This window comes from Papaver somniferum, chromosome 6 (assembly GCF_003573695.1).
Source record: "Papaver somniferum cultivar HN1 chromosome 6, ASM357369v1, whole genome shotgun sequence".
Classification (NCBI taxonomy): domain Eukaryota; kingdom Viridiplantae; phylum Streptophyta; class Magnoliopsida; order Ranunculales; family Papaveraceae; genus Papaver; species Papaver somniferum.
The window spans coordinates 36,895,673-36,910,025 of NC_039363.1; positions in this window are offsets into that span (position 1 = coordinate 36,895,673).

Below are 14,353 nucleotides of genomic sequence, written 5' to 3' on the forward strand. Positions count from 1 at the left end.
TTCCAGCAAATAAACTTTTTCAAGAGCGACATCACGATCTTTCTCTAATAGTTCCGCTCGAGAAATACTATCACTTACTTTGTCTTGAAGACTTTGTATTTGTTAAGAATAATTTTCCCTCAAATTTCCATGATCTAGACGAAGCCTTTCACATTTAACAGTCTTTGATTTTAAGCCAACCTGAAGTTTCTCTATTATCTCACTAGAGATATTTAGGCGATTTTTGTAAGTAAGTAATTTTTCATTAGAGATAAAGATTGTTGTATCCACACGACTCGCATCACCCCTAGAAGAATTTTTGATTGCGTCATGGGACATGCCTATATGAATTAGTTTTAACTCATCATGAGATCCTTTAGACTCATTCAAGATAATATAAGAAGAACATTTTGAACTTGATTCAAATGAGGAAGAATCCTTATCACTATTTGTAGCCTCTGATTCTGAGAGTGGTTTAACAACCTCTTGTTATACGTTAACTGAGTCTTTTCTTCGTTTTTATTGTATCTAATCTGACCCATATCTTATAGGTTGGATTGCACCAAACATACATTGTTAGATCTTTTCGTGTTTACTCGCTCTGATACCAATTGAAATGACGAGGGTACCCAAGTACACCACAATCTTTTCTTTTCAACCTATAAGTCTGATACCAAGTGTGATCGTCTACGGACGAAGTCGAGACAATACGACAACAAGGTATACAATTGATAATAGTTACGGTATGAAACCGACATATTATTATGATAAAACAGTTATCATGCGGAAGTAAAGTAAATGACACAACAAGATTTTGTTGACGAGGAAAACGCAAATGCATAAAACCTCCGGGACCTAGTCCAGTTTTGAATGCTCTCAGAATTAAGCTGCTGTAAAAAGAACAAATCCAACTTCGTATAGTTGAGACCAAGTAATCTACCCTTAGTTACTTAGTTACCTCGGTATCCCTGCGCCTACAACCTCCTGGCCAATGACATGAATCCCAAGACAGAAATCAATATCTTGAGTTGCTTTACCGATTTAAATCCTTAAGCACTCAACTCCTTTTGATCATCTTCCAAATAGTAAAGCAACAAAGCTGTTTAGTTACTGCTCCAATAAACTTTTAGAAAAGAGTCGTTGAGTTAGTGACAAAGGCTCTTCCGTTTAAACTAGTAAACTCATTTGTCAGGTAAGATCAATCCAAATCAGAAATAATCAGATCTAGATTCACAACTATCAGATTCGGAACTGACGGGGGTCCAATTCTAAACCAGTAAGTCAGCCGGCAGCAAGGTATTATTCCCATATGACCGAAGTCCAAGAGCCACTTCCTTTCTAGCTGAAACACCGGCCCTGAATCAAATGTCTACCAAAACATCACATACAAGATCGTGTCTGAATTTCACTCCAACTTCACCGGCACAGTGTAGTACATGGTCCCCAAAAATGTCCATATCCCTTTTACAAATAGTACAATGACTATTCTCTGGAAAAAGAGGAATGCCAAGTCGATAGCAGAGCACATTTTGAAACTTTCCACGGCCAAGAGTTTGGTTCAAACCATATATAGGTATCGCCAGTAGATAATCTTGAGCATGTTTCATCTTATTACTCTGCTATAACACACTATCTCGTGCTGTCATATTGAACCTGGTGGGTATTTGCCTCATCACAGCCTCAAAATAGGTCACTGCCAGAGAATGCATGGAAGAAGGGGCGGTAACATTGAAGTTGAGTGAAGAAGTAGTGAGCCCACATACCTGATTGTTCATCAGCAAAGCCTGCTGACATGTTGGATTTGGATCTGCCGAGAAGTTATTGTGTAAGATGGTTTGCTGAACCTTGATAGACGTATTTATGTGTTTAATTTGTCCTCAATGTTTCGTATTGTTGGTACTCGTTTTCGTCCTTATTATGGTGCTTTGTGTATTTTTTAGGTATTTTTGGAAAATAAATATTGTTGGAAAAATCGGCTCGAAAAATCACTCGGAACACCCCCGGAGGACACTTGTTATACGGAGCCCAGATTTGGTTAAGGGGCACCTCAATTACTAAGGGGCACCCGAAAAGGCAGTTTTTATTCGCACCCTACAGCTGGTTAGGGGGACACCATCTTCTTCATTTGAAACTTAAAAATTGGTGGGGAAAATGTGGCATCTCTCTGAGAATGTTTCGATCGAAATTGGAAGATGTTCTAGGTGGACTAAAGGGCTGAAACTTCATGGGTACTTGTGATATGTCATAAAAGAGCTGATATGGGTGTTTGTTTCGATCAAATTTGGCTGGAAAATCCGTGACAAGGAATCAGGGCATCCCGTGCATGAGAAGAATAGTTCACGGGTTTTGGAAGATTTATGCGTGTTCTGCTCGTGTATGATGACTCTAGCAACACTCTGGACCGTGAAGAAGATAAATGAGGAGATTTTGCAGCTGTAGAAACACGTGAGAAGCTAAAACAGGGAAGAAAATATTCCTAGAATATTTTTCTTCACTGCCGAGTTTAATGAAAATTTGTGAGAGTTATGGCGTGATATTTTGTTGTTGTTGAGTATATATAGGGTGAGGGGATCATAGAGAAGTGAGAGGGAGAGATTGGGAGAAGTTTAGAGCACCATAGAGTCAAAAAAATCGAATTTGCAGAGAGACCACCTGCTGCTGCTGCCATTGAAGAACACTGAAGAACACGAAGAACAGACTCGCCATAACCGTCGTTTTTAAACAGTGTCAGCGACTCATACTGTTGGTCGCAGATCAGAGACAGACTTAAAAAACGCAACAGTACAGTAACGGCTCTTTGTAACGGCTTTTGCAATAGTTATAAGCATTGCAAACCCGATTTTTATTATAATTCTCCCTTATTCATCATTTGTAACCCTTTGAGCATAAATGAAATCAACTTTTGAGCGTGTTTCCAACATGATGAGCGGCTAATTCTCTCGTAACCAAGGCAATGGATGAAGCTATTCACACATGAACAATGGGTAACTATTTCATTTTCTCTAATATTTAATTATAATTCACTCAATCACTTCTTTTGCAGAGTTCTTAAAAGTTTGCATAATTTTCTTCATTAGTTGTGATTCAATTAGATAGGTTATGATTTGGTGAGATAATCTATGCTTAAGGGATACAATTAATTTTTGAGAATATGTTTGATTATTTGTGGATTAAGAAATAAAGGATTAAAAGGATAATTAGAGTTATGAAAAATTTGACATCATTCATGTGTAATAGTGGAATCTAGTGTCTTGGTTACCTCTCGCCCACTTTGTTAATATTTTTGTATATAATTTTATTAAATATTTAAATTTAATCTTCACAAGTCCGAGAGTTTGAACCTCATTACTACAACAACAATCAAAATCATTATTAAACCTGTCGAGTCTGAAACTGAGATGTTAGGTAGCAGTACTTTGCTGTGTCATTCATGATAATACGATAATATGGGCAATAAACTACAAAGGTATTATAACGATAATATGAACTACAAAGGTAATTACATAGAAATGGTTGGAAGCCGGGGAACAAGTTGTTCCCCGACACCTTTCTGGATAGCCAACCCTACCCTTTGAAAAAGAGAACTACCTAATTTGCTATTAGCATCATAACTAGCTAAGCAATTCTTCAATATCTTCAAGAAGATAATCATATCATCACCCAATTCACCCAACGTAGTAAAAGCAAAAACGCTAAACCCATAACCGTGTGTGGTGGATTTGTCCAAATATTTAGTATTTTTACGAGTTACAACTATAGAAATAGCACGATCTGGAGTGAAGATTTGAATCCCATTTCCGGTAGACGGCGAGGTCCCCATGACGTCAAAACATGTATCACGACCATTCTCCCAGTCGTACACCAATATGTCTGCGGGTTTCAAAGGAGCATTCTGATCTGACAAGAAGCCCATTAGTACTTCCTTCATGGCAACAACACCTGCCTTGTAGCAGATATCTATCAACACGTCACGCACTAAATCATGACGAAATTTAACCCCAACTTTACTTGCGTAATGGACTGTGTGATCACGAAAACGTCCATGTGCCACTTACAGATTTTACAAATGCTTTCCTCAGGGAAGAGTGGGATTCCTAGTATGTATTGAGTGACATCACGGAACTGTCTCGTCCCAATAGTTTGATGTATTCCAGCAATCGGTATTGCCTTTAAATAATCTATAGTAAGCTCAGTCTTGTTGCTCTGCCATAAGGCTACATCCCTTTCGGACATAGTGAACTTAGTGGGAAACTTCTTCTTGATGACATCAAAATAACAAACTTCCAAAGATTTCATGGGATGAGGGGAAGTGTTATTGATATTAAAAGGGGAATGAGTAAGACCACAAGTCTACATGAACTTGTTGAGTGCAAACTGAAAGTTGGGGTTAGACTCTGACGTACCAATAAAACTCAAAATTGTGCGTTGCAAGCTTTCAATCTGAATGTATGAAGCCAGATAATAGTACTGATATGTATCAGATATTGTATATACCCCTAAACCACCATCCTCCATAGGTAGAGTTTCTAGCCTTTGCTGAAGAGGCCTGAAACCAGCATCATCCCCTGTGATCAAGAGACGCAGATACTGGAATAAGTGTTGATCAAAGTGGCTTGTTGCTGCTTGGAGGTCCTGAGGATTTGTAGTACGTAGTGTGAAATATAATCTTGAAACACATGTACAGCTGCGTAGAAGTAAGAGATCACTCTGTGGGTCTTTCAACTTCTTAACATTTTCCATGAGACATATAGTCTTGTCAACTCTGTACATCACCATGTCACTACAGAATTTAGTGCTCAAGATGACTGGTCCACCCAGTAATTTCACTCCACTAGCTGGTCTACCTATATTAGCAGGGAACACTCTGACTTCCAGGCTTCTAGGGTCAGTAGAAGGCCAAAAAAATTCAGTCTTTTTTATGTTTAAATGCAGTCCTCTTGAAACACCTTCTTGTTGTATGGTGTTGAGTGCTTTCGAAACTTCCATTATTATTATTATTATTATTATTATTGAAAATAGGGAAAAGAGTAGCATTACAAGGAGTTTGTTGGTAATCTAGCTACAAGCTGGGAACCAACACCCTTTTGAATAACAATACCTAAGCAATGAAAAAGAAACTGCCAGTGCCACAATTGGCGTCATTTGAGCGAGACAATTCTTCAACCTCTTTACAAAAACCACTGCGTCCTCGCTTAGTTCACCTAATATAGTGAAAGCAAGAATATGAAAGCCATAGCCACGAGACTCAAACTTCTCTAAGTATTTATTGCGTTTACGGAGAATCGCCCTGGAGAGAGCTTGACACAGAGTGAAAGAATGAATATCCGCAGTGAAGGAAGAAACACCTGTGACATCTAAGCATGTATCTCTGCCATTTTCCTAGTTGTATACCAATAGGTCGGCAGTCCTCAAAACAGCATTCCCATTGGAAAGAAAACCTAAGGAGGATTCTTTACGTGATGCAACACCGTCTTTGGTACATATATCTGCAAAAACGTCATGTACCAGATCATGACGGAATTTAAGTCCGACGTCGCTAGCACAATGTATCGCATGGTCTCCAAATGTTTCCATCACCTTATTACAACTTGAAAAATGACTGCCTTCGGGAAACAGTGGAATGCCCAGGGGGTTGCTGAGTACACTTCTGCACTGACGGGGTCCAATGGTTTGATTCAAACTAGCAATGGGTATGGAAAGTAAATAATCTTTGGCGTACTTAAGCTTATTATACTAACATAACACACTATCACGTACACTCATATGAAAGGTTGTGGGTAGCCGCTTCTTCACCGCTTCGAAGTATAAAACAGCCAGGGACTGCATTGATTGAGGGGTTGTATCGTCAAAGCTATGTGAAAAAGAAGTAAAACCACAAACTTGGATGTATGCTGCTAAGGCTTGCTGGTACGTAGAGCTCGAGTTGGTAATAATATTATTAGATAAATAATATTATTACAAGAAACTAGTTGGAAGCCTAACAAGCTAAGCTCCAAACAACATACTACAAACAAGCCTAACAAGAAATTAGTTGAACAGGTTTCCATGCTAGCCTACCAGCGAGCCTTATGAGGAACCAACCAAGGGAGCTGAAGCAGATAGAGGGGCTGATTATGTCGCACTCTACCTTCCATGTCAAATTCTGCAATAATGTGCCATCTGGAACTCGAACCTGGGACCTCCTAGAGCGCATGAAACATTTGTGGAATGGGGATGACCAGGTGAGATAGGTACCGGTTATTATTATTTTTATTTTTATAAGAAGAGCACCTAGAGAGGCATTTTATTGAAAAATAAAAAGAAGGTCTTTACAAGTCGGTGGTAGGTAACTGAGCAACAAGCTGGGCTCCTACACCTTTTTGAATAATAATACCCAATCTATGGGAAAGAGAACTTCCAATTTTATAATTGACATCGTATCTTGCAACATAGTTACTCAATCGCTTTAGAATAAAATAGTGTCTTCACTCAGTTCACCTAAGGTAGTGATGGCCAATACTTGGAAGCCATGGCCATGTGTTGCACAGTTTTCAAGGTGTGCATCTTGCAAGTTATAGCAGCAGAGTGTACTTGAGACTGTATTTTATATGCTCTTCAGACCATTATTGTTATGTATATGCAACCATTTTTTAATGGCTCCCGGGCTAAATGGCTGCCCAGTGTTAGCGCACATATATCTTTAAAAGAGCAAATATTCATTGTACTTTTGTAAAATTATGTTGAGAAAAGTTATAAATTGATTTAGTGATTTATTTGGTGAAAATGGAATATTTTCTAGAAGTTGAACTTGTGAATAATAGCACTAAAACCTATTTATGAGTCGTTATATACTAGTAAGCAATTTATCTAGGAGCATTGCATTTATTTGAGAACAGGGTACGAGAAATAACAGTATTATACCAGGTTTGAATATTTATTCTGCATAGTCAGAGAAAATCGGGAAAGAAAGAACTGTTATAAGTACTGTTAGACCACTGCTCGGTCGAACTCACATGCATTGCTATCTCAACCATGTTTGTCAATGTTAGTCATCAAAACTATAAATCTTGATTTCTAGCCTATTTATAGATGTCTCGGACTAGGACATAGATTGTGTATGTAAGGACCCTCGAGCTCGTCAACGCTATTAGACTAGTCAAGAGACATATTAGCCAATAATATCCCGTTTAATTTAGCACGAACGTTAATTAATAGGAATTAATCTAACAACGATTTAGATACGAAACTAGTACCGTTGAATAGATCTCGAAAAGTTATACAGAATAGACTACTCGAACGTGTCAGTAGGATACCGGACGAAGAAGATGTCATCGGATGTGTATGAAGGGTGGTTAGTCTTTTCTCAGACAGACTGACATGGGCTTCCCATATCATTTGGGCAGTTGCTTTTACCATTTGTCTTTCGACCTTATCCCCAACCGACCGAGAAGATAAACTCATATTTTCTCTTCTTCTTCTTTCTTATCATTCTTTCCTCTTCTTATCTTCTGCTCTCTGCTTTTTTTTCCCGCTCTTCTTAGTTTCTCTATCTATTGATTTCAATTCAGAGGATTCGAGTTCTATAAGAGTGGTGGTGGTGTCGATTAGGGTTTATTAGGATTTGGAGAAGAAGGAATTGATGCTGCTGTGAATATGAAGATCGAGTTTCTGAAGCTAGGGTTTGTGGAGATTTGACGATGATATAGTGTCGTTGAAGGTTAAATAACGAGGGGGTTGATGTTTAATTTAAGCAGTTGTATTGTTGTGGTGATGATTCAAGAGGGAGAATTCAGAATCAAAAGAAAAGGTAAATTTAATTTACGGTTTCAGATTGATTCTGAGTTTAAATGGAATTAATAAGTTTATTGAGTTACAAATAGATACAGAACAAAAGGGTTATTGTTTAATTAGCGTTGTAAAGATGCTTTGGTAGTGAATTGAAGAATTGGGGTTTGATTCTGTTTGCATGAAGAGTATTGGGAATTGGCTGTGATGAACTGTTACAGGTGGTGTTAGGTTATGAGTAACAGGGCTTCAGAAATGTTGATAGCGATGATAGAACTAACTGTGCTGGTAGAGATGGTGATAATGAACTTGAGGTACAAAGATGTGGGTGTATTCGATGAACATTTATGGAAATGCTTTGGTTGTTAATGGGTGTGGTGTTGGTATGTATAATGATGAAGCTGAAGTTGCTCAGACTGCCAGGGAAAGGGTATAACTGTTGCAGATGAAAAAGATGAGAATGATGTTGAATAATTAACGGAAGAAGAAGAAGACGTATGAGTTGGTATTTGAGGTAATTGTCTTCTCAGTATACTTAGTTAAGTTACGCATTTTTGTTGAGTAAGGAATTGAACTACAGATGGTAGTGATAAACTGCAGTAGTGGTGTTATTGAGTATTAGTTGCTCTAACAGGACAATGTCTGTAAAGAAGATGGGTTGTTTTATGAAATAAGATTGAGACAATGTTTCAGTATGTTGTACTGTGATTAGTAATGCAGTGGATGTTGAAGTTGCAGGGAGTAAGGTTGAACTGCAATCACGGTGAGATTGTTATTCACTTCAGTGGGTTTGTTAAATGAAGATATGTTAGAGTGGTGATTGATTGAATGTGTTTTGTGTTAGTGTTGTGAATTCAAGGTAGATGTAGTCTGAAATACAAATGGTAGTGCTGATGTAATGAGTAGAGTGATTGTAGCCCTGGAATTGTGATGGCATGGCTTGCAACTTCTGGTTGCAGGTAAGCTGAGTTTATATTTGTATATCAATTTTAAAAGATGTCATGAAATGAATGTTGATATGAAGATATGCATTATAATTGTGAATTGCTAGAACTGAATTGATAAAGGTGATGTTATTGTATAAAGAATGAGGGTGTAATAGAATCATTGGCTTGTGCCGTTGAATAAGTATGAATCATTCAGTTTAGGCGAATCAAATTGTTGTGCCTGAATCAGTATTGTAGACTGAGTTAACCCACTGAGTTGCCTAATTGACTCAGTTGACTAGTTGTACTTTGACTTAACCTTTGACTATGGATTTGACTTTTAACTGACGTGGACTGTTAGGTTGAGCGTTAGTTGACCCAGATGGACCAGGCCCTGTGCTAATGAACTGAGTTTAGTGAACCTTGGGCTTAGAACCATTAGATAGACTGGTATGATTCTTTTGTGAGCCATTTTGGCTAGATTCTTAGAGTTCTTGTGTGATTAACAGTTAGTGTTAACAACGATCAATTCAAATGATGAACCAGTGGATCGTGGATCTCGAGGCAGTCGTGGCTTGTCATCAAAAGAGGTGGGAATACATTTGACTCTCTTGTAACCATTGATGTTTTTTTTTACAAAGTTTTGTGTTTAACAACCTCATGCATTTCTGTTTGTGCATTCTATGCATTGTTTAACTTGTTTTACGATAATTATGTTGATCTTTCCATGGTTTGGAAAGGACCTGTAATGTTTTGTTGTCAATATGAATTTTTATGGGAAATAAGAATTTCCACCTGTGGTATATAAGATACGCTCCTTCACATTTATACATAGAGCTTTTATGATATATTGGTCGGCAGTTTGCGAGTTCGGAACTGTCGACATCCATACATACGATTAGGTGTGGATTTGCGAGTTCGGAATTGCACAACCATTGTATACGTTGTTTGAAGAAGCAGTTTGTCCATATACATGTTAGTTTGTTTCAGTGACTTGGTCGTTGTTTAATGTTTCGGAAGAACATGTATTGTTTTCCAACTCTTGCTTATGATTACTTGAAAGTTAAATGTTATTCCTGCGGGGCACCCCTTTTAGGGATGATGTGCTCACCCATTCCCACTTTCAGCTCCGAGAAGTTGACTTCGTTAGTTGGTTATATTCTGATATGTTTATTATGTTGTATATTCTATTTGTAAACCAAATGACTATTGTATATGTATCATATGAGAGGAGTTCTTATATATATATATTTCTGAAGGGGGTTAGTTTTGGGTTAAGTTTTTGTAGCAGATTTCTTAATTGAAAGTTTAAGTATTTGATTTAGATTCGTAGTGCCTCTTTATTTAGTTAATCTCTTGGATTAGTCAGCTGCTAGCTTAGGGGGCGCTATAGTATTGGTATCAGAGCTCACTAGTAGATCTTATATGGGAAAAGATAGATATAGCCACTGCCAGTTAGAGAATTAGATTAGTTTAGAACTGGGTTGGGTTGTGAGATAAATCTTAATAACTAAAAGCTACCAATAATTAAAAGATTTATTTGATTGATTGATTTGCTTGTTTGGTTGTTTATTTGTGTAATGAAGTAAAAATTGTAGGGTACACCAATAACTTTAGTTAATAGGGATTTGAGAATAATTAATCTAAAAAGTATGAACACGTAGACAATCTAATACTATAAAAATAGTGAGATTGATATTGTTGATAGATCTTGTAAATCACATAGAAACTTACTGAACGCATTGACTTAAATGAAGAGTAAACAATTTATAATCACATAAATGTTAACAATATGTTTGGGATTCAATGATTTTTGTAAGAGTAGTTAGAATAATAGTTTGACCACTAATATTAGTAATAAAAATATTATAATAGTAATTATAGATGATCATAAATGTAATAATAATTTTAATAAAGTAATGATTAACATTTATCAATTAGTGTCATATTGAACTTAGCTTAACTAAAATTGCAATAAAAATATATAACGATGAAAATAATAAATTATAAACTATGGAAAATTAATAGCGCTTATCTATGATTAAATTTTGTAAATAAACTAATGACAAATTAGAAATAAATGGTTTGCGTTTAAACTAGATAATTAATATAATATTATCAGGTTTAGACGTAAGAAGGTGAGGATATAATGCATAAAATAAAAAGACTCAACTTTTAGTAACCTTGCATCGAAATTATCTTTAGTCTAACAAATGAATTAGTAAATCTTTAAAAGGAAACAAATATACATGAAAAAATAATAATATTAATCGAATACTTAGTGTAATATTAGAATTAAAATAAAGTAAATTCGTATATTAATAGGATACTTTACACTAATTGCAGAATCTAAAGACTATTAGGATATATTATAAATTTATGCAGACTCAAAACATTAAATCATAATATATTACCAATGCCAATATTTAACAAGTTATAGAATACGGATTCAATATGAATAAATAAATAAAATCTAGTATATCAATCTTTACGTGAACGTAAAGTTATATTTAGAAGGTTAGGGCTTAACGAACAAACTAGACTATCAACTTAAGAATAATGAGAATGATGACATAGTGGATAATAATATTTAAGTAATTAAACTAGTAGCAAATCTATAGTAATAATATTTGGAAAATTTGTATATGTTATTACAGTAAGGTCAAGAATATCAGATATTATAAATTGACGAAAAATCGAATCGGGATTACTTATATTGATTAATTAAATAAATAATAAAAATAATAAATAAAATAAAATAAATTTTGATGATTAAATTGCTTGAACTGACGTGAAATATTTATGAAGTAAAATTTTAAATTACGTCGGTTAAGATAAAAGTTTAGAGATTAGTTAATATTAGTAAATTAATACTTAGTTAATCCAGCACTGGGGAATAGTGAGGTTGGTAATTCTGATGTGTTCGGGTGATACTTTTACGTAGGTAGGCATTGTCAGGCGCCGCGAACCTAGACAGGGTAACTACATTCTTGTATCACTAGGCATGGAAGTGAGACTTGCTTCTGATAGTGAACTAATAGATCCCGAAATTTAATTAGAAGCTTATAAAATATTTTCTCTCGTAATTAGAACTAGTGACTCGTTGAAATGGAAACTAGTCATCTGAACCTAGAGCCGCAAATTCTAGTAGTGGAAAGACGTATAGGTTTGTGCTTTGTTTCTTGTTGTTTACGCTTAGACAAGAGATAAGATTTTTCTATAAGGTGGGGAGTTTTCGAAGACCAGAAGGATGGTTTGATTTTCGAGGACGGAAATGTATAAGGTGTGGAGAATGTAAGGACCCACGAGCTCGTCAATGCTATTAGACTAGTCAAGAGACGTATTAGCCAATAATATCCCGTTTAATTTAGCACGAACGTTAATTAATAGGAATTAATCTAACAACGATTTAGATACGAAACTAGTACCATTGAATAGATCTCGAAAAGTTATACATAATAGACTACTCGAACATGTCAGTAGGATACCGGACGAAGAAGATGTTACCGGATGTGTATGAAGAGTGGATTAATCTTTTCTCAGACAGGCTGACCTGGGCTTCCAATATCATTTGGGTGATTGCGTTTACCATTTGTCTTTCGACCTTATCCCCAATCGACCGAGAAGATAAACTCATATTTTCTCTTCTTCTTCTTTCTTATCCTTCTTTCCTCTTCTTATCTTCTGTTCTCTGCTTTTTTTTCCGTTCTTCTTAGTTTCTCTATCGATTTCTATTCAGAGGATTCGAGTTCTATAAGAGATGGTGGTGGTGTCGATTAGGGTTTATTAGGATTTGGAGAAGAAGGAATTGATGCTGCTGTGAATATGAAGATCGAGTTTCTGAAGTTAGGGTTTGTGTTTATTTGACGATGATATAGTGTTGTTGAAGGTTAAATAACGAGGGGGTTGATGTTTAATTTAAAAGTTGTATTGTTGTGGTGATGATTCAAGAGGGAGAATTCAGAATCAAAAGAAAAGGTAAATTTAATTTAGGGTTTCAGATTGATTCTGAGTTTAAATGGAATTAATAAGTTTATTGAGTTACAAATAGATACAGAACAAAAGGGTTATTATTTAATTAGGGTTGTAAAGATGTTTTGTTAGTGAATTGAAGAATTGGGGTTTGATTCTGTTTGCATGAAGAGTATTGGGAATTGGCTGTGATGTACTGTTGCAGGTGGTGTTAGTTTATGAGTAGCAGGCTTCAAAAATGGTGATAGTGATGATAGAACTAACTGTGCTGGTAGAGATGGTGATAATGAACTTGAGGTACAAAGATGTGGGTATATTCGATGGACATTTGTGGAAATGCTTTGGTTGTTAATGGGTGTGGTGTTGGTATGTATAATGATGAAGCTGAAGTTGCTCAGACTGCCAGGGAAAGTGTATAACTGTTGCAGATGAAAAAGATGAGAATGATGTTGAATAATTAACGGAAGAAGAAGACTTATGAGTTGGTATTTGAGGTAATTGTCTTCTCAGTATACTTAGTTAAGTTACGCATTTTTGTTGAGTAAGGAATTGAACTACAGATGGTAGTGATAAACTGCAGTAGTGGTGTTATTGAGTATTAGTTGCTCTAACAGGACAATGTCTGTAAAGAAGATGGGTTGTTTTATGAAATAAGATTGAGACAATGTTTCAGTATGTTGTACTGTGATTAGTAATGCAGTGGATGTTGAAGTTGCAGGGAGTAAGGTTGAACTGCAATCACGGTGAGATTGTTATTCACTTCAGTGGGTTTGTTAAATGAAGATATGTTAGAGTGGTGATTGATTGAATGTGTTTTGTGTTAGTGTTGTGAATTCAAGGTAGATGTAGTCTGAAATACAAATGGTAGTGCTGATGTAATGAGTAGAGTGATTGTAGCCCTGGAATTGTGATGGCATGGCTTGCAACTTCTGGTTGCAGGTAAGCTGAGTTTATATTTGTATATCAATTTTAAAAGATGTCATGAAATGAATGTTGATATGAAGATATGCATTATAATTGTGAATTGCTAGAACTGAATTGATAAAGGTGATGTTATTGTATAAAGAATGAGGGTGTAATAGAATCATTGGCTTGTGCCGTTGAATAAGTATGAATCATTCAGTTTAGGTGAATCAAATTGTTGTGCCTGAATCAGTATTGTAGACTGAGTTAACCCACTGAGTTGCCTAATTGACTCAGCTGACTAGTTGTACTTTGACTTAACCTTTGACTATGGACCTGACTTGTAACTGACGTGGACTGTTAGGTTGACCGTTAGTTGACCCAGATGGACCAGGCCTTGTGCTAATGAACTGAGTTTAGTGAATCTTGGGCTTAGAACCATTAGATAGACTGGTATGATTCTTTTGTGAGCCATTTTGGCTAGATTCTTAGAGTTCTTGTGTGATTAACAGTTAGTGTTAACAACGATCAATTCAAAGGATGAACCAGTGGATCGTGGATCTCGAGGTAGGCGTGGCTTGTCATCAAAAGAGTTGGGAATACATTTGACTCTCTTGTAACCATTGATGTTTTTTTTTTACAAAGTTTTGTGTTTAACGACCTCATGCATTTCTGTTTGTGTATTCTATGCATTGTTTAACTTGTTTTACGATAATTCTGTTGATTCTGTTGATCTTTCCATGGTTTGGAAAGGACCTGTAATGTTTTTTTGTCAATATGAATTTTTATGGGAAATAAGAATTTTCACC